Source organism: Lissotriton vulgaris, chromosome 1_1 (assembly GCF_964263255.1).
Source record: "Lissotriton vulgaris chromosome 1_1, aLisVul1.2, whole genome shotgun sequence".
Taxonomy (NCBI): Eukaryota; Metazoa; Chordata; class Amphibia; order Caudata; family Salamandridae; genus Lissotriton; species Lissotriton vulgaris.
Genome location: NC_141685.1, coordinates 63,848,301 through 63,868,295, shown reverse-complemented (window position 1 = coordinate 63,868,295; position 19,995 = coordinate 63,848,301). Strand labels below are relative to the sequence as shown.

General features: G+C 46.8%; 1 protein-coding gene and 1 long non-coding RNA gene across 2 annotated transcripts in view; both read left to right on the top strand.

The window, feature by feature from the left end:
* Positions 1-17,923, top strand: part of LOC147737293 (uncharacterized) — an 83,305-nt gene extending 65,382 nt beyond the window's left edge. Inside the window, exon 3 of the long non-coding RNA XR_015299316.1 lies at positions 16,560-17,923. This is a non-coding gene — a long non-coding RNA (uncharacterized LOC147737293). The remainder of the gene's footprint in view (positions 1-16,559) is intronic.
* LOC147737284 (uncharacterized) overlaps positions 1-19,995 on the top strand; it is a 1,685,245-nt gene that overhangs the window by 713,753 nt on the left and 951,497 nt on the right. The gene's annotated exons all lie outside the window — the stretch shown is intronic.

The window sequence follows — 19,995 nt, the reverse complement described above, 5'->3', positions numbered from 1 at the left end:
GGTAGGGTACACGACACACTCTGCCTCTTTTTGGTATAGTATATAGAGAGCCAGCTTCCTACACTGGTGGCGCAGCGGGAGGGTACACAGCACACTCTAACTCTTTTTGGTATAGTATATAGAGAGCCAGCTTCCTACACTGGGGGCGCAGCGGGAGGGTACACGACACACTCTACCACCTTTTGGTATAGTATGTAGAGAGCCAGCTTCCTACACTGGTGGCGCAGCGGTAGGGTACACGACACACTCTACCTCTTTTTGGTATAGTATATAGAGAGCCAGCTTCCTACACTGGTGGCGCAGCGGTAGGGTACACGACACACTCTGCCTCTTTTTGGTATAGTATATAGAGAGCCAGCTTCCTACACTGGTGGCGCAGCGGTAGGGTACACGACACACTCTGCCTCTTTTTGGTATAGTATATAGAGAGCCAGCTTCCTACACTGGTGGCGCAGCGGTAGGGTACACGACACACTCTGCCTCTTTTTGGTATAGTATATAGAGAGCCAGCTTCCTACACTGGGGGCGCAGCGGTAGGGTACACAACACACTCTACCTCTTTTTGGTATAGTATATAGAGAGCCAGCTTCCTACACTGGTGGCGCAGCGGTAGGGTACACGACACACTCTACCTCTTTTTGGTATAGTATATAGAGAGCCAGCTTCCGACACTGGTGGCGCAGCGGTAGGGTACACGACACACTCTACCTCTTTTTGGTATAGTATATAGAGAGCCAGCTTCCTACACTGGTGGCGCAGCGGGAGGGTACACAACACAATCTACCTCTTTTTGGTATAGTATATAGAGAGCCAGATTCCTACACTGGTGGCGCAGCGGTAGGGTACACGACACACTCTACCTCTTTTTGGTATAGTATATAGAGAGCCAGCTTCCTACACTGGTGGCGCAGCGGGAGGGTACACGACACACTCTACCTCTTTTTGGTATAGTATATAGAGAGCCAGCTTCCTACACTGGTGGCGCAGCGGTAGGATACACGACACACTCTACCTCTTTTTGGTATAGTATATAGAGAGCCAGCTTCCTACACTGGTGGCGCAGTGGTAGGATACACGACTTTGCGTTTGCTGGTCCACTCTGACAATAAGTGACAACAAGATTCAATCCAGAAATTGCTTTTCGTTTAATTGTAGTTTTGCAAGTTGACTATTTTTCCACATTTTGAAATATGTCAGGGCCCTGGTTCGGTCCCCTTGAGTACAGCTGTTTCAAAAGTCAAACTCTTGCTGTAGTTAGGAAACCAGTATTAGGGATTTTTCCTTTCCAAAAAGGTTCCCATCTTTGTAAGACAATGAGTGCCAGAAGTAGTCACTCAGAAGAGCTGATACAGGTGAAGGAAATCGACCTCACACCTTATGTCTTTATGTATAAAATAGCTCAGAGGCTTGGGCAAAACCTATAGGCTCAGGACTGGGTCAAACCCTACCAAAGCAAAGCTCCAGGATCTTTTGGCGGAATATGACAAAGAGCATCCAGAGGATGACTCTGATCTTACAGATCAAAATACTGACAGTAGGAGTGACCATGTGACACCCCAAGACAAAGAAGCCCCTTCAGACGAAGAGCTTGCTCTGCAAAGACTAGCCAGGAGGGCAGCTCTAGAAGCCCCACTCCTAGCTACAGAAGAGAGAGAAAGGAGTTTGGCCGAGGACCCATCTTTGGTGGCATCACAATCATAAATAAGGAGAAAGTAGATTCCTTTGACCCTAAAAAACCCAAAGGGATTATTTATGTGATGATATCACCAAGTGGTTCATTGCTTTTGAACAGGCCTGTCTTAGCAGGCAGGTCCACAGGATACCGTGGAGTGCTATCCTGTGGGAAATGTTCGCAGAAAAGTGCAGGGATAGACTCCTGACACTTGGTGAGAAAGAGGCTCAATCCTATGACCTCATGAAGGGTTCCCTAAGTGAGGGCTTTGGATTCAGTACGGAGTATAGCACCAGTTTCAGGGAGGCTCGAAAAACCCAGAGCCAGGCCTGGGTTGATTTTGTAGACTACTCACTGAAATCAGTAGGAGGTTGGTTAGTAGGGAAGAATTTGCATGCCTTTGAAGGGCTTTATCATTTGTTAATGAAGGAGCATCTGTTAAGTAATTGTTACCAAGGGAATCTACATCAATTCCTGGTAGACCTTGGTCCACTTTCTCCTCAAGGGTTGGGGAAGACCACTGGGTCAAAACAAGGGTGACCAAGACTCCTGCTGGTGGGGGGAGACCAAAAGAAAGAGGCTTGAAAGCGACCCTAGGGAAATGGGGTAACCCGAAAAAGAAAGATTCTACTTCAGGCCCCCAAAAACCTGTTCAAGAGAGTGGGCCCAGAGACTCTTGACAGCCAAAGGGTGCGTACCAGGGTAAGAACTGGGATCCTAAGATGGGCTTGGTGCCATGGCTGTAGGTCACTTGGGCACTTTCCTTGAGACTCTAGCTGTAAAAACAAGAAATATACCTCTGGTCCACCTGCAGCTGCCAATCTCCAGATGGGATCTTAGGAGAGCAATGGCCATGCCAATGAGCTCTCTTAGCCGACTCAAGTAGGGATGAGGCCTTAGCCACCTTAGCTGCCTGGCCCACTAACATGCACATGGGGTTAGGGTGGAGGCCTTGAGAGACACTGGTGCCAGCATCACCATGGTGACTGAGCAGATAGTTTCCTTGGAACAGTATCTGCCTGGAAGTACCTTTCCAGTCATCAATGTTGAAAATGTGACAAAAACCCATCCCGCAGGCGAGGGTGTCTTTTGATTTGGGAGGAGTTGCTGGCAAGGAAGAGGTAGCAGTGTCTTCATCCATGCTAGTTGATTGTTTTCTTGGCAATGATTTGGAACCCTTAGCCTGGGCTGAGGCAGAACTGAGGATCCATGCAGAAATGCTTGGAACCTCACACTGGGTGTGTGTGTGAAAACCATAGCACAGAGCAGAGCCCGGGTGTAAAAGAGGTGCTGAAGTCTGGCTTCTAGTCAGACACCAGACCGTTCTCCTCAGGAGGAAGAAGGGTCAGCCCCAGAGACAACTGAGCCTCAGGAGCTGAAGTTTTACCAGGATGAGCTTTTGGAGCTGGGGCGACCCTCTAGGGAAGATCTGTGCCAGGGACAGAAAACCTGTCCCACTCTTGAAAACCTGTGACTACAAGCTGCAGCACAGGAAGGAGGTGATGGCAGTGGTGACCACTGGGCATATTGGGAGGAGGAAATCCTTTACTCTGAGGCCAAAGACCCCAAACAGTGTGCCACAAGGAGAGTGGTAGAGCCTCGGGCGTTTGGAGAGTTCCTGCGCCTCCATTTGTGCATTATAAGCAGCCACATATACGACTTATTCTGTCCAGACTATTTGAGATTATCAAAGAACGGACTGTTCTTCTCTGCTTTCCATGATAGAACTTCGGGTCAGAGTTGTATATGACACATTGTTTGGCGTCTGTGCATCCACATCTTCTTTAAGATCAGTGAAAGCAGCCACGAAGCATATCTGGATGAGAGTCTTGAAGGTAAGTAACTCTCAGAAGCTCTTGTTAAGCAGACCCTCCAGCTTATCGCGATTTCGCTATTTGCAAAAAAATCGCGAAATCGGCCGATTTCTGGAAATGCCGCGATATTTGGCAAAAAGCCCGCGAAATTTGCCGTTTCCGCTGTCTAAGTAAGTTAACGGAAGAAGGAGCACAATTTTTAACTAAATATGCACAGAATGTAGACTGATTCTAGAATACCTTGACTTTTAAAATTTAATTACGCATTCACACGTCAACCTTTCTTGTAAATGCCAATTCCGCTGCTGTTGTTATGAAAAGAGACATGATTTTCGAAATAACGCTGAAATGTTTGGAGAGCGTGTCTATCGGGTATGGGAACCGCGACACCCGCAGCCTGCACTCGCATTAACCGAATCTGTCTGCTGACGGACCCCTGCCCATCGGACGCGAGAGTGCGCTTTCCAACGCACTCTCGAAACCATATTTACACCCTCCTACGACCTAGCAATAACATTTATTTCTAAGAATAACCCTCTTAGCGCGGCACCTTTGCGCGTCTTTATTTGACGCGCAGTCGGTCAAGAAACCGACCGTTTCCGGTTGATGCAGACAGACACGTGAAGTTGCATTTAAGCGCGAGATTGCGCCGTTCGGTGTGGGGACACCTGGCAGCCAGTGCAGAACGACGTCGATTATTCCTGGGGGCAGACAAGGGTGCAATGTATCAACTAATTAAATACTCCACTGCGGGTGTGTGCGTGTTGTGTGCGGTAACATGGGATTCGCTGAAACATGTTATTATTTTAGTAACCGCAGACGTCACGGTAACATGTTATTATTTCTGCCCGATGCTGACCTCAGCCGAAAACCTCCAAGGCTTCTTGCTGTGGCAGGGATTGGTGTTTGCGCTGAAGTAAATTCTTTATATGATCTTGTGAGCGCTGCCTTTGACACTGTTTCCCATCGCATCTTGCTACACCGCCTGCAGGACATTGGCATCTGTGGGTCAGCTCTGCAGTGGTTCCGCTCCTTCCTTAGTGATCGCTCCTTCTGCGTTGCCACCCCTCCTTTTCAGTCCAAGTACCATCCTTTGGACCTGGGGGTCCCTCAGGGCTCCTCGCTGAGTCCCACGCTTTTTAATCTATACGTGCAGCCGCTGGCTGAGGTCGTCAAGCAATGGGGCCTTACCATGGTCTCCTATGCTGACGACACTCAGTTGGCGGTTACGATCAGCGGGGATGCCAAGCAGGATGCCCTCAGGTTCCGAAGTGGACTGAGAGAGGTGGCCAGCTGGATGAACAACAACTGTCTCCAGCTGAACGCGTCAAAAACAGAGGTGATGATCGTTGGAAGGGAAGCGGACCACTGGGGGGACGAATGGTGGCCTCCAGAGCTGGGATCAGCGCCGGCCCCTGTCCTGGAACTCAGGAATCTCGGAGTATGGCTTGACCACACGCTAAGCTTTGTGACTCATACAAAGAGAGTGGCGGCCTGCTGTTTTGGAGTACTACGCGGGCTAAGACCCCTGCTGCGATTCTTCGATGCTCCTACTCGACAGCTGGTCGTTCAAGCAATGATCATCTCGCGGTTGGATTACGCCAGTTCTCTCCTTTTAGGAGCGAACCAAGCCGAGATTCTCCGCTTACAACGAGTCCAGAACGCGGCGGCTAGGGCGGTGGTTGGTCTGCCTCGTACCTGCCCTACCTCTAACACCCTGCGGTCCTTGCACTGGCTCCCGATATGCAAGCGTATCCAATTTAAGGCTCTCTGCATGGTTTTTAAAATTTTGAGAGAGTTGGCACCCGGAATACTGAATACACTGATCTCTCCCTATGTTCCTACCCGCTCACTACGTTCCCTTGGACAGTCCTTGGTGGTCGTCCCCCGCTTCAGACTTAGTCGGATGGGGGGTCGCTCCTTCCGCGTGAAAGCCGCAACCCTCTGGAATGCGCTCCCCCTGGAAATCCGCCTTTCGAATGACCTAATGTCTTTTCGTAGGGCCTTGAAAACCTTCCTGTTTTAATTGTTTTCTAGCTTTTATTGTTTCCTTTTGTTTCGGACCTAGTGTTGTGTTGTGTTTGCCTTTCCCTGCGCCAGGACGCTCCTTCGCTGGAGCAGCTGTGCGCATTAAAATGTAACTAACATAACATAACATAACAGAATTCTCTTACATCCAAACCACTGTACACATTTTCTAAAACGTGTATAAACTTGCAGTTATGTCGACTAACCCACTGTCTTTTAAAGTCATGGTCGTTAATGACCTGAAGCCCTTTCTTTTCTCTTTGGTTTGTTTTACAATGTTGGGAGTTTCCATGCGTCTGTCTGTACCTCTTTACAAATTCTGCAGCTCAGTGGGGTGACCACCCACTTAAACAAATATGCTTGTTTGTGCCAGTTGCTGGCTAATCAAGAAAATACAATATCTCTGTGAGTTCCAGATCTGCAGTCGCTATCTTTTTTTTCACTCATTAGACACTGTATTCGTTCAGTGTTAGTTAAATAGTTAATATCTAGCCTCATTTGAGTTTGCTAACTATATTTGTTTGGAACGTAGCCATACTTGCAATTTTAATGTTGCACGCCCGTCTATGACCTGAGTGTGTGAGCGATACGATGTGTGCATTGCAATTTTATAAATTCAGGCTTTAAGTGGGATGAAAAAACGGATGGGGTCTCTCAAAGGGGCGTGACTCATGTATTTAAGGGCTTGGCTTAAAAACACCTGAACTAAAAATCTGTTCTTAGCATAGTGTGCTGCCCGACTGGTATTTTGCTGCTTCTGTCATTGTATCAGATATCCATAAACAACAAGTAAAATTATACATACAACAAGCCAGGACTATTGGCTTTTGCCATTGGTTGTTAGTTGCATAAGATAAGATTAGTAACAACTATGTTTTCTTTGTATATAGTTTTGAAAATGCTTCCGTTTTGAAATGCTGAGCCTTTGAAAGAACTTCAATGAGTCTCTTAGAAGTTACCTCAAAGGCAATGAAGCGTGGTACTGCTGCAGAGTTAATTATATTATATTTCTCCCCCTGAGAGTGGGGGCAAAAATGGAGAGCCCGATAGGGACTCTTCTCAGCACCTACTTTTTAGTACTGCCGGTGCTTCTTCCATGCTACAACATAACTCTTCCTAGTTCCTGGTGCCCAAGACTCCCTTAGTAAACATTGAGCCAGTCATTCCATTATAAAAAAAAATGGGTACCTAAAAAATGAAGGCATTTGTTCATGTGAAGCAAACTTGTTTGTATCTTTCCTAGAGGACCTGGTTGTGGCATCCCCGTAGCTGGACACCTTGACCAGACCAGAACTAAAGGCCAGGGATGCACCAGAAGGTGAAGGAGATTTGTAACTCCTGTCCCATCTGTCAAGCCAGTGGCACGACAGGTGGGCACCCAAAGGCCCTCTTAATCCCGCTTCCAGTTGTTGGCGATCCCTTTGAAATGGCAATGATTGACATTGTTGGTCCCCTTGAACCCCCTACAGCATCAGGGAACAGCTCTGCTGGTAATAGATAATTCCTCCAGGTATTCCAAGGCTATTCCCCTCTGGACTACCACTGCCCCTGCAGTGGCTAGGGCCCTCATTAGCATCTTTACCAGGGTGGGCTTCCCTAAGGAGGTGGAGTCATACAGAGGTACCAACTTCATGTCTGGCTACTTGAAACACATGTCGAAGGAGTGTGGCGTGAGTTACCGGTTCACTACCCTTTACCACCCAGTTTTTTTAGAACTTTATTTTAATTTTAACTACAACCTGGCAGTCATACCAATATGTTCTACGTAAGTAGGTTAATCAAGAAGCAGTCAATAATTACACATGCACTAATCTGCTTTCCCATTCTCCAGGTGATCAATAAGTGTCCCATTCCCCTAATTGGGAATGTACCTTATAATTATCATGTGGAGACACCTCCTTGCTCATCCCCAGTGTCGTAGTGTTTTGCCTCGTCAGTTTCAGAGCCAGAGTCTGTATCTGTTGTCACTCGGGAAGCTGGAGCTAGGTGTTATCTGTATGAGCACGGCAAGTGTTTAGTGTATCCTCAAACATGTCATCCTTTCTGCTAAGGCGCATATGTGTCTCCTCAGCTAGGGCCCAGTCGAGCGCATCTCTATGCCAGAGCGCAATCGTTGGGGCATGCTGGGACAGCCATGTGATTGCATTTTTTCGTCATGCCAGTACCATAGGCGACTGACCAAATTGAAAAGCTATCTTGCGCCCTTCTGGCATCCAATGAGGCTTAATAATCAGCATTTCGGTGTCGGATCAATACTTAGTTGTGTGGCATGTACCATTTCTTCGACAGCTTGTTGCCAGAAGGAGTGTATTGCATTGCAGGGCCATCGTTAATGTAAGAAATCAGCCCCCACAGTGTTGCAGCGCAGGCATATATCTGGGCAAGACACGACCGTTCGATAAAGGTCTTGTGGCGTTAAGTAGGTTCTTCACAGAAATTTATAATGTATCATTCGAAAATGGGCATTACTAGAAAACATGCATCTTAGTTCACAGGACCTCTGCCAGTCTTGATCATCCTTTGGAATTTCAAAGTCTAAATTCCAGGCCTCTCGTGTCCATGTGTAGTGTGAAGTGTCTACTGTACAGTTTAAAATGCAGCCCTTTGGGGGTGCGAGGGGTCGTGGCTTCTCCTCCTCCTTTTGGGGATGTTACAACCAATATCAGCAGTACCATCCCTATCCGGGCCAACCGCGTTACTCCTCCTCCCTGCAACAGCAGTTGTTTCGACAGCCGCAGGCTGCCTCTTACAAGCAGTACAGAGAGAAATCCTCCTGCTGAGGTAGAGATTCCTCAAAAAAGCACTGCCAACTGCCAACTGTCAACCGCTCTTCCCATCAATCCGACCAAAGTTGGAGGGCGGATCTCCCATTTCTTCTCCAATTGGTCCGTAATAACTACAGATCGATGGGTTTTGGACATAGTGTCCAGAGACTACACTCTGGAATTTGTGAAATTCCCTAAAAAATCTCCCCCCAGAGGTCTTCCTCCTGCCCGTCTGATGGAACTTATATGCCAAATCCATCTCATGTTAAGGAAAGGAGCGATCAAAGTGTACCGAATCTTCAAGGGGATGCAGGCTTCTAGTCAAGATTCTTCCAAATCAAGGAAAAATCAGGGAAGTGGCACCCCATTCTGGACCTTCGTTCCCTCAAAAAGATTCTCAAGAAGCAAACTTTCCGGATGTTGTCTCTACTAGAAGTCCTTCAATTACTGCCTCAAGGGGATTACAAGCCAACACTGGACCTTCAAGATGCCTATTTTCATGTCCCTATCCTACCCAGACACAGAAACTTCCTGCGCTTCAGAGTGGCTGGCAGAGATTTCCAATTCCAAGTCCTTCCATCTGGCCTTCGCTCTGCACCCGAATGTTCACCAAAGTCTTGGCACCGGTGGCAGCACATCTTGGTCAAGCAGATGTCCAAATATTTCGCTACCTCGACGACTGCCTTATAAAGGCCTAATCGTTCACAGTCGCAAGCAGACACACTCAATCATGCCTGTCTCTGTGCCTTTCCATCACTCTGGAGAAGTCTCAGTTCACCCCCTCTCAAGTGAGGACCTTCTTGGGGGCCATCATAGACACACAGCAAACAAGGGCTTTTGTCTCCAATGAAAGACAACAGCAGATTTCCAAACTGGCAACTCTCCTGTGCACATAAAAGTATGTTTTTGTTCGACAGTTCAAATGGCTTCTGGCGATGCTGTCTTCCGGTATTCCCCTAATTCCCAACTGTCGCCTCAAATAGGACCCTGACTGGAGAACTCGACAACCAATTGCAACAAGTCTCAGAGTCCTTCGACAATGTCATCAACATCACGTCTCAGATATGAAGAGCATTGGTATGGTGGACTCGCATACCAAACATCTCTGCAGTTCGTTTGTAGTGGACACTCCAAGTTTCATCCTCACGACAGATGCCTCCCTCGAATGGTGGGAAAGTCATCTTCAAGCCCTCACAGTCAAGGGGAAATGGGACACCCACCTATGAACTTGGCACATAAACCTTTTGGAGTTACTGGCAATATTTCCAGCTCTGAAGTCCTTTTGCACCCTCATTCAAGGAGCTTCAGTGTTGATCCGAATGGACAACACAACAACCTGACACCAGGCCACCCCCAACGCCTCACGGCTCATCCTCTGTGACCGCGTCTCTGCCCCCGGCGCCGCAGGTTCTCCCCTGACCTCGGTGTCCCCCTGCTGCTACCTTCTCCTTTCTGCTGCTGCCCTCACTTGTGAATTGTGCTTTTTTTCTGGACTTCTGCATTTTTCTGTATTTTTTGTAGTTGCTGTTGTATCCCTGCCCTCTGTGTGTGCCCCCCCGCTTCCCGACGCAGCTCCCCCGCGGCCCGCCCCTTTTCTTTTGTACCCCCTGCCCATTGGCCACCCCGCTCCCGCCTCCCAACTGCTCCTCCCTCCCACTTCGTCTCATATGGAGGCCGCAAGGCGGCCGCGCGCAAAAGGCACGCCAAAGGCAAGCCCGTCTGCGCCTGGACTACGCCCAGTACCAGGACCCCTGGCCCTCAACGATGCCTGCCCACCCGACGGACTTACGACGCCGCCACCATCCACGCACTCAGCCCCCGACATCGCCATAGCCATCCCGGTTGGCTACAAGATCACCCGGAGGGACCGCGTCAACCAAACCGGAGAAGGCATCGCCATCGTCCACAGAAATACCATCCAAATCACGACCAACTCCGACGACACCATCACCGCCGCCGAGCACCTTCACTTCCAGATACACACCGACCCCAAGACCACCCTCGGGGGCACTCTCATCTACAGACCCCCGGGACCAGGCACAAAATTCAACGAAGCCATCGCAGACTTCGTCAGCCCGCACGCCCTAACCTCCTCAGACTACATCCTCCTAGGGGACCTCAACTTCCACCTGGAGAACAACAATGACAGCAACAACGCCACCCTGCTGGACAACCTCGCCAACCTCGGACTCAAGCAACTGGTGAACACCCCCACCCAGTACGCCGGCCACACGCTTGACCCCATCTTCTCCTCCAGCAAGCACATCTCCTTCAGCCACTCCACCGGACTACACTGGACAGATCACAGCTGCGTCCACTTCAACTTCAGGAGAACCATGACCCACCACCACCCGCAATAGGTTCCTCGCAGAAGCTGGCGCAAGATCACCACCGACCAGCTCACCACCTCCCTCAGCCAGAACCCTCCCACCAACACAACGGACCCCAACGAAGCAGCCCGCAACCTCACACAGTGGCTTACCAACTGCGCCGAAGAACTCTCACTACTGAAGAACCCTCCCAGCAGACCCGGCAGCAAGAAAGCCTCATGGTTTACCAACGACCTCAAAAACTCCAAGAATACCTGCCGCACCCTCGAGAAAGCCTGACGCCGCAACCAGACAACAGAAAGCATGACAGCCCTCAAGTACGCCACCCGCAAACACCACCAGCTGATCCGCACCACCAAAAGGACAACATTCAAAGAACGACTGGACAACAACACCCACAACAGCAAGGAACTCTTCAGCATCGTTAAAGAGCTCTCCAACCCCAGTACCTGCAACAACGACATTAAACCATCGCAAGACCTCTGCGACTCACTCGCCTCGTTTTTTCACCGCAAGATCACCGACATACACAACAGCTTCGGCGCACAGACCACACACCCTACCACCGAACCATCGCCCCCCGCCACCACCACCCTATGCACCTGGACCTCGGTTAGCACCGAAGATATCACCCGAACGATTAACACCATCCACTCCGGCTCCCCAACCGACCCCTGGCCACACCACATCTTCAACAAAGCCGACTCCATCTTCTCACCCCAACTCCGGGACATCATCAACAGCTCCTTCGCATCCGCCACCTTCCCGGAGAGCTGGAAACATGCCGAGCTCAGCGCCCTCCTGAAGAAACCCACCGCGGACCCCACGGACCTCAAGAACTTCCGCCCCATCTCGCTCCTCCCGTTTCCAGTCAGTCATCGAGAAGACCATCAACAAACAACTCTCCGCCTTCCTCGAGACAAACGGATCCCTCGACCCCTCGCAGTCCGGTTTCTGAGCAAACCACAGCACCGAGACCGCCCTCATCGCAGCTACCGACGACATCAGGTCCTTGCTCGACAACGGAGAAACAGGTGCCCTCATCCTCCTGGACCTCTAGTCAGCCTTCGACACTGTGTGCCACCACAACCTAATACAGCGCCTCAGCAACACCGGATTCCAAGGAAAGGCCTTGGAGTGGATCATCTCGTTCCTCGCCGGAAGAACCCAGAGAGTCCGCCTCCCCCCGTTCCGATCCACGTCCACCGTAGTCATCTGCGGCGCACCGCAAGGATCCTCGCTCAGCCCCACCCTCTTCAACGTCTACATGAGCCCCCTCGCAGCCATCGCACACCAACACAACCTAAACATCATCTACGCTGACGACACCCTGATCCTCTCCCTCACCAACGACCCCGCCACCGCCAGAGCCAGCCTCCATGAAGGAATAAAAGACGTTGCTGAATGGATGAAGCTCAGCCATCTGAAACTGAACTCAGACAAGACAGAAGTCCTCATCCTGGGACCGTCCCCCTCTGCCTGGGACGATTCCTGGTGGCCCCCTGCCCTAGGCACCGCCCCCAAGCCAAAGGACCATGCACGCACCTGGGCTTCTTCTTGGACTCCTCCCTCAAGATGACCAAGCAAGTCAACGCCGTCTCGTCATCCTGTTGCAACACCCTGCGCATGCTTCGAAAAATCCTCCGGTGGATCCCCACCGAAACTAGGAAGACGGTCACCCAGGCCCTCGTCACCAGCCGACTGGACTACGGGAACACCCTCTACACTGGAACCACAGCCAAACTCCAGAAAAGACTCCAGCGCATACAGAACGCCTCTGCAGGACTCATCCTGGACATCCCCCGTCACAGCCACATCTCCCCCCGTCAGCAAGAGGATCACGTTCAGACTCCTCACCCATGCACACAAGGCTCTCCACGACATGGGCCCCAAATACCTCAACAGCCACCTCCCATTCTACACACCCACCCGCCAGCTCCGATCCACCAGCCAGGTTACCCGTAGGGTGTCAGTTGCTAACTTAAATAAATAAATAAATGTTCACCCTGTTCACTCTACGCCAGAGCAGCTTCTGCCTTTTATCTTACAATTAGCAAAATCTGTCCACTCTCACTCTACCCTGAAGGTTTTTCGGGATGCAGTTTCCAGATTCCAGCACCATGGCTCCAATTCTCTTTATTCTTCAAGAATTATTCAACAATTTTTCAAAGGATTATTTCAGATGTTCCCTCCAATCGACGCCCGCCTCCTCCTTGGCATCTGAACATTGTGTTGGCACAACTCATGAAGTCCCTATTTGAGCCCATTCGTATTGCTGATCTTAAATTCATCTCCTGGAAGACATCACTGCTTTTAGCTCTTACTTCAAGTCAGCGAGATACAAGCTTTTACTATCAAACCACCTTTTCTTCAATTCACCAAAGACGCTGTGGTGCTCCGCACTAATCCGGCCTTAATTCCTAAAGTTCCATCCGATTTCCACCTGAATGAGCATGTCATCTTAACCACATCGCTGCTGTGGTTATTTTTCCCCTGTGCTGGAAATTGCCATTTTGCTGGTGTCATGACGAGCTCAGCTCGTCATCAGCACAGCTCAACTGTGCCTCATGACGAGCTGAGCTCGTCATGAGCATGGAATGGGTTAAAGACTTTTTCCCCTAATACACAGTTGCCAGCAGGAAAGACTTTACATTCTCTAGATGTTAAGAGATGTTTGACATTTTATTTGCAAAGAACAACCAGTATCCGTAAAACTGATCAGCTCTTCATAGCCTACGACAGGATGCGTAAAGAACCTCCAGTTGCTAAACAGACTATTGCACGTTGGATATCTAGAGCAATTTCCTTTTACAATCAGCAAGCAGGCAAGATACTTCAAGCAACGATTAAAGCGCACTCTACTAGAGCAGTCTCCTCTTCTACTTCTCTCTTTGCTGGTGTGCCTCTTCATCAGATTTGCAGAGCTGCGACCAAGCACTACTGTATGGAAGCTGCCAACAATGCTGACACAGCTGTTGGGCAAGCGGTGCTACGTAATCTTTTTATGTAAGGTGAGCCTCTGTTTCTTACCTCCTCCTGCACACATTGTATACATGTATATATTTCTGCTTTTTGCAGATGTGCCCATGTTTACTGCTATACTGTAATATACGTATATGTATTCTCTCGTACTCTGTTTACAATGTACTTATGGCTTACTATGCACAGTTCTCAAATTACTCCTATCTTCTCTGATTCAAGCATGTGAATCTATGAATGATACCCCAATATTGGAGAAGAACATAAGTTACTTACCTGAAAACTGTGCTTCTCCAGTATTGGTATCTTTCATAGATTTACATGCGACCCACCCTCCACCGTGCAGAGGCTCCCCTCTTCTCCTTGGCTCTTATGCCACACTTGTGCTAGACAATTGGAGAGCCTGAGCCTCTGAGGTGAAGGTTCCAGAGGGTGCTGTCGCCTGATTGGCTGGAGTTTGGACCATATCTAATGACTTTGACATGATTGTCGCCCTCACTCTGTCTGTCGCCCTCACTCTGTCTGTCGCCCTCACTCTGTCTGTCGCCCTTCCTCTGTCTGTCGCCCTCCCTCTGTCTGTCTGTCGCATCACTCAGGGGCACCACAACATCACTATGCGCTACTACAGCATCACTGAACGCCACAGCATCACTCTGCGCCAGCAAACTATCACTCAGCGCCACCACAGCAGCAATCTGTGCAACAAATCAAAAACTACTAGTTCAAATATGTTCTCTCAATGTTTCAAGCTTTATTACAAATGTCACAAAAATATGTTAATATTTCACTTCTGTTCTTGGATTTTCGTCACAATAAAATACACTGAACATAATCTTCACAAAAGTTATTTACAAAAGTTTAAGCAATTGCCATTATAAATTACAATAACTTTTACTTAAGTATTAATTATTAAATTAAAAGCCATTGTTATTTGTAACATCAATAATCGAAGTCACGTAAATACAACACATATTGCATTACAAATGCTATAGGTGTCACATTTGCGAAAGTTAAAACTATTGGCATTGTAAATGACAAAGCTATTAATTTCGCTATTTTCAAAACCAACACATAAATAAAAAATGTGTCATTTACAATACCAATAGCTCAAACTTTCCTAATGCAAGACCTATTGCATTGCAAATGCTTGTTATAATTACAAGGGTGTGACAACACCACATAACACCGCATAAGCAACAAGTGCAGATTAAACCACAGGGTTCAAATAAACCCCCACACACACCCTAAGATTAAACCTGTACTAAACACACACGCCGCAATAACAGGTACATCATAGAAGGACTGATGGACATAATGAAGCGGACCTAGAGATACATGAATAGCACAGACAAGATAAAGGTCTTGATTTAGAGTTTGGTGAGCAGGGTACTCCTTCACAAGCGTGGTGTAATGTAATGTAATGTATACTTGCAAAGCGCACTGTTGCCGAGCGGCGTCCTGGCGCTGTATACCGCTGGGGAACCCGTCCTGGCTTTCCCTGTGGGATGGTCCCTCCTGGGTATCCCCAAGGTGAAGCCAGGCATCCCCGGCGTTGATGGAGACGTTGTGGAGATGAGGCAAGCTAATGCCCAGAGTTGCCGCGTGAGACCCCTGGTTAGAGTAGGCACCGAACCGAGAATTATCGAGTCCACTGACCCTGGTCCACGACCCTGCCGCATTGGGAATTGAACCCTGGTCCCGGGCCGTCCTCTGCTTCTGGGTCTGCCGCCTCTAACCAGTGAGCCACATTACTACAACACATATTGTAGTTCAACTTCCTATAGATGGTTGAGATTGCTTTTTCAGTCAGGGGATTAGTTAGCAGCTGGTCCTCCAGTGGGGATGCATCAGGCAACTCCCCCCCTTCCCATATGTTACCTTGCAGAGCGTGACCCACCTGCAAATGTCAGAACCGTTTTTAGTCGCCTAATTCATACCAACCGGACCATCGAGTTGCACCTCCACCAGCGAATGGTCTGAGATTCTTCTGCCTGTCAAACCACATGCCATTCACTATCTCATAGTGTTTTTCTGCTTTTATTTACCACTTGTTTTATGCATGTGGTTGGTTGGGGGGGGAGATCGGCGAAGCAGGGGAGGGAAGGGGAAAGATATTTCTAACAGAGGGAAGAATTGTGTGTTTCCCCCAGTTAGTAAAAAAACAGCATAAGTCTTGGCTGCTTCTGCTGCACCCAGAGTCTTGTGGGTCTTTTCAGTCTAATTTTTCTGTCTGGAAAAAAATGGTGTCCTGTTTTTCTGTACAAAAGCCTAACTGATAATCAGGTGGAATAAAATCAACACATGAACGTACTCCTTAATTTCATTGCCCTTGATTCATACTCTGGACCATAGTTGAGGGATAGGTCTAGGCATAGTCCTCGAAACACACAATAGTTTGCTTGCGGCAGAGGCCAGAGCTCAAAAGTCAGGTTACCAGATACAAGTAGGTGGTAACTCAGGGTAGGGGAAAACGCCTGTTGTCCGTGGAGGAGTCATTCCCTTCCCAGAAATCTGCATTACAAATTAATTAATAGTATTCTATTTTAAATATCTTTTTGGTGCCAGTCCATATGACTTTAATGTCTGCTTTTGAGATTCTATGTTACAAGTCCATAGGGTACATGTATCCTTTCTGAGCTTAACCCTTTCGATGCTCATGACGAGCTCAGCTCGTCATGATGCACGGGTGAGCTGTGCTGATGACGAGCTGAGCTCGTCATGAAACAATGGGAAAGCAAAGGATCCAGCATGAGAGGGGAAAACGCCTAGCAGCCAAGGTGTTAATGAAATGTTGGACATTCTACAATTCCTCACTCCTACATCCAAGTACTCTCATGCTACCATTCTACACTCTGCTCTGACTGAAGAACAGCTCAACACTTTCAAAATTCTGCAATTCTGCTTTGATATGGCGTGTAAATTATTTTTGGGGATATTTACATGTATTAACTATTTAATTTTAATACTATAGGTGATTGAAATTATGGACGAAGAAAGCAAGATTTAGCACCAGCCAACTGAATGTTAGTGCCATAAGAAGGATTAATTTGAAAAACCGAAGGACTTCTAGCATTCTAAGTTTAAACAATTTCCAAAATCTAGGTGTGGCGAGGAAGTGGGAGCTGAGGAAAGTACTATACATGTAAGTGAAGTCTCTAATTTTGCATTTTGTTAACCCAGAACAAAGTCATATCTGCCCACACAGCATCAGAAATAGTGCCAGAAAGACCAATCACGACATCCTCATCTGAAATATTATCAGAAAGACAAATTTCCTCAGCATGAAAGAATAACGTTCATCTAAAGCACGCATGATCTAAAGAATCATGTAATTCCACAGAGGAAGCACACACTGCATAAAAGAAAGATATAACAAAAGGTTTCTTCTGCAAACCATCAAAGAAAAGACACTGATAGAAGACTCCGAAGCTGACACGCTAACAACCAAAAGATTGAAAAATCACCTTTGTTCAACAACCGTTTTTAACCAGTTACGCAAGTTTGAGACTATCTGCCTCGGGATAGAACACCTCGACCCACTCTGCTCACTCTGGCAAAAACCTTAAAAATTCACCACTTTATTGTGTTGTTCATGACCATCTCAGATTGTTTCCTTTTTATTGTGTACTGTTCTGTAATTCTATGTAAATCACCTCAACCTTATCTGTTGTGCAGGAATGATATGTAAAACTGTTAAATATCAAAATGGATTAAATGAGCACTGTTGCGCTATAGCTAATGTAAATAAATCCTCGTCTTCAGAACTACAATCCTTAACCTTACACCAAACACAGAACGGGTAAAAGGAACTGATGTTCTGCGACTGATGAGCCACAATATTACTGTGCATGTTCTAATGTTCTCAGTTACTGCCATTACGCCAGTGCAAAAAGGTACTTCTCAGTTTAATCATTAAATATCAGACTAATGCTTTATCACTGCATTTCTAAGAACCTATACAAATAGATTTGAGAAAAACTTCAGTCACAAAATAAGTTGCTGCCGGAGAGGCTATAATCAAAAGACTATTATCTGCTACAAACATTTCGACAGGTGTTAAAGGGCTGCATCCAGACATATTTTGCTCAATGCAAGTGTTAAGAAGATTACACACAATATCTTTTAGAGATAAATGCTGAACATTATCTAAACAAGCCCGACTCTAAAATCGGGTTCACTCTTATCGCGGCATATAAGCAAGAGAAAACTAAATGTAGAGATATTACCTCTAGGAATACACCTTTTAAAAACACGGGCTGTTAGAACACTTTCAGTGTTCAAACCTGCCTCAATCAAAGCAAAATAACCTAAGTTGGGGAAAAAGTTACCTGTGCCAAAAAAAGATTAAGCCATAAATCTCATCTCACTGAATTTGAGAGAATGCACACTGGGAAAATCCTCTCACAGTGCTCTGAATGCCAAAAAAGTTTCCGCAGTAAATCTTATCTCACTGAGCATATGAGAATCCACACTGGGGAAAAACCTTATCCGTGCACTGAATGCCAGAAAAGGTTTTGTAACAAACAAAGTCTTTCTCGACATGTATTAACCCACTCTGTAGAAAAATCTTACCAGTGCTCTGAATGCCAGAAATGTTTTAGTTTAAAAAGTAGGCTCACACATCACATACGAATCCACACTGGGGAAAACCCTTATCAGTGCTCTGAATGCCAGAAAAGGTTTAGTTTCAAATCGCAACTTTATCAACATGCATTAACCCACTCTGTGGAAAACCCTTATCAGTGCTCTGAATGCCAAAAAAGTTTCAGCAGTAAATATTATCTCACTGAACATATAAGAATCCACACTGGGGACAAACCTTATCAGTGCTCTGAATGCCAGGAAAGGTTTTATAATAAACTAAGTCTTTCTCGACATGTAATAATCCACTCTGGCGAAAAACCTTACCAGTGCTCTGAATGTCAGAAAATGTTTATTTTCAAAGGGAGTCTAAATCGACATGTATTATCCCACTCTGTAGAAAAACCTTACCAGTGCTCTGAATGCCAGAAATATTTCAGTGAAAAAAGAGACCTTACTGTACATACAAGGACCCACACTGGGGATAAACCTTATCAGTGCTCTGAATGCCAGAAAAGGTTTTGTAAAAAACAAAGTCTTTCTCAACATGTATTAACCCACACTGGGGAAAAACTTTACCAGTGCTCTGAATGCCACAAATATTTAGGTACGAAAGACAATCTCATAAATCATATAAGAACCCACACTGGGGAAAAACCTTATCAGTGCTCGGAATGCCAGAAATGTTTCATTGACAAAAACAGTCTCACTCGGCATAGAAGAACCCACACTGGAGAAAAACCTTATCAGTGCTCGGAATGCCAGAAATGTTTCATTGACAAAAACAGTCTCACTCATCATATAAGGACCCACACTAGGGAGAAACCTTTTCAGTGCTCTGAATGCGGGAAATGTTTCAGTGTAAAATTCAGACTCACTGAACATACAAGAATCCACACTGGGGAAAAACCGTATCAGTGCTCTGAATGCCAGAAAAGGTTTTGTAAAAAACAAAGTCTTTCTCAACATGCAATGACCCACACTGGGGAAAAACCTTATCAGTGTTCTGAATGCCATAAATGTTTCAGTTTAAAAAGTAGTCTCACAAAGCACATAAGAATCCACACTGGGGAAAAACCTTATCAGTGCTCTGAATGCCAGAAATGTTTCAGTTTAAAAAGTAGACTCACAAAGCACATCCGAATCCACACTGGGGAAAACCCTTATCAGTGCTCTGAATGCCCAAAACATTTCATCTGTAAATCACTTCTAACTGCACATGTGAGATTCCACACTGGGGAAAAACCTTATCAGTGCATTGAATGCCAGAAATGTTTCAGTGAAAAAAGAATGCTCACTACACATGCAAGAACCCACACTGGGGAAAAACCTTATCAGTGCATTGAATGTCAGAAATGTTTCAGTGAAAAAAGAATACTCACTCGGCATACAAGAACCCACACTGGGGAAAAACCTTATCAATGCATTGAATGCCACAAATGTTTCAGTGAAAAAATCAATCTCACTCGCCATATAAGAACCCACACTGGGGAATAACCTTATCAGTGCTCCGAATGCCAAAAATGTTTCAGCTGTAAATCTGATCTCACTGCACATGTGAGAATCCACACTGGGGGAAAAACATTATAAGTGCTCTAAATGTCAGAAAAGATTCAGAGGTAGTGATGGTTACATGCACCATAAGAAAACACACCATCAAAAATACTTCAGTGATCCAAGTGCCAGAAAAGCATCAATTTTAAATGCAATCTCACTCTATATGAGCAGACGCACACAGGGAAAAAACATTACCAATGCTGTGGATGCCAGAAATTCCTATTGTTTGATAGGCACAGCCTCACTAACCATAATCAACTCCATACTGA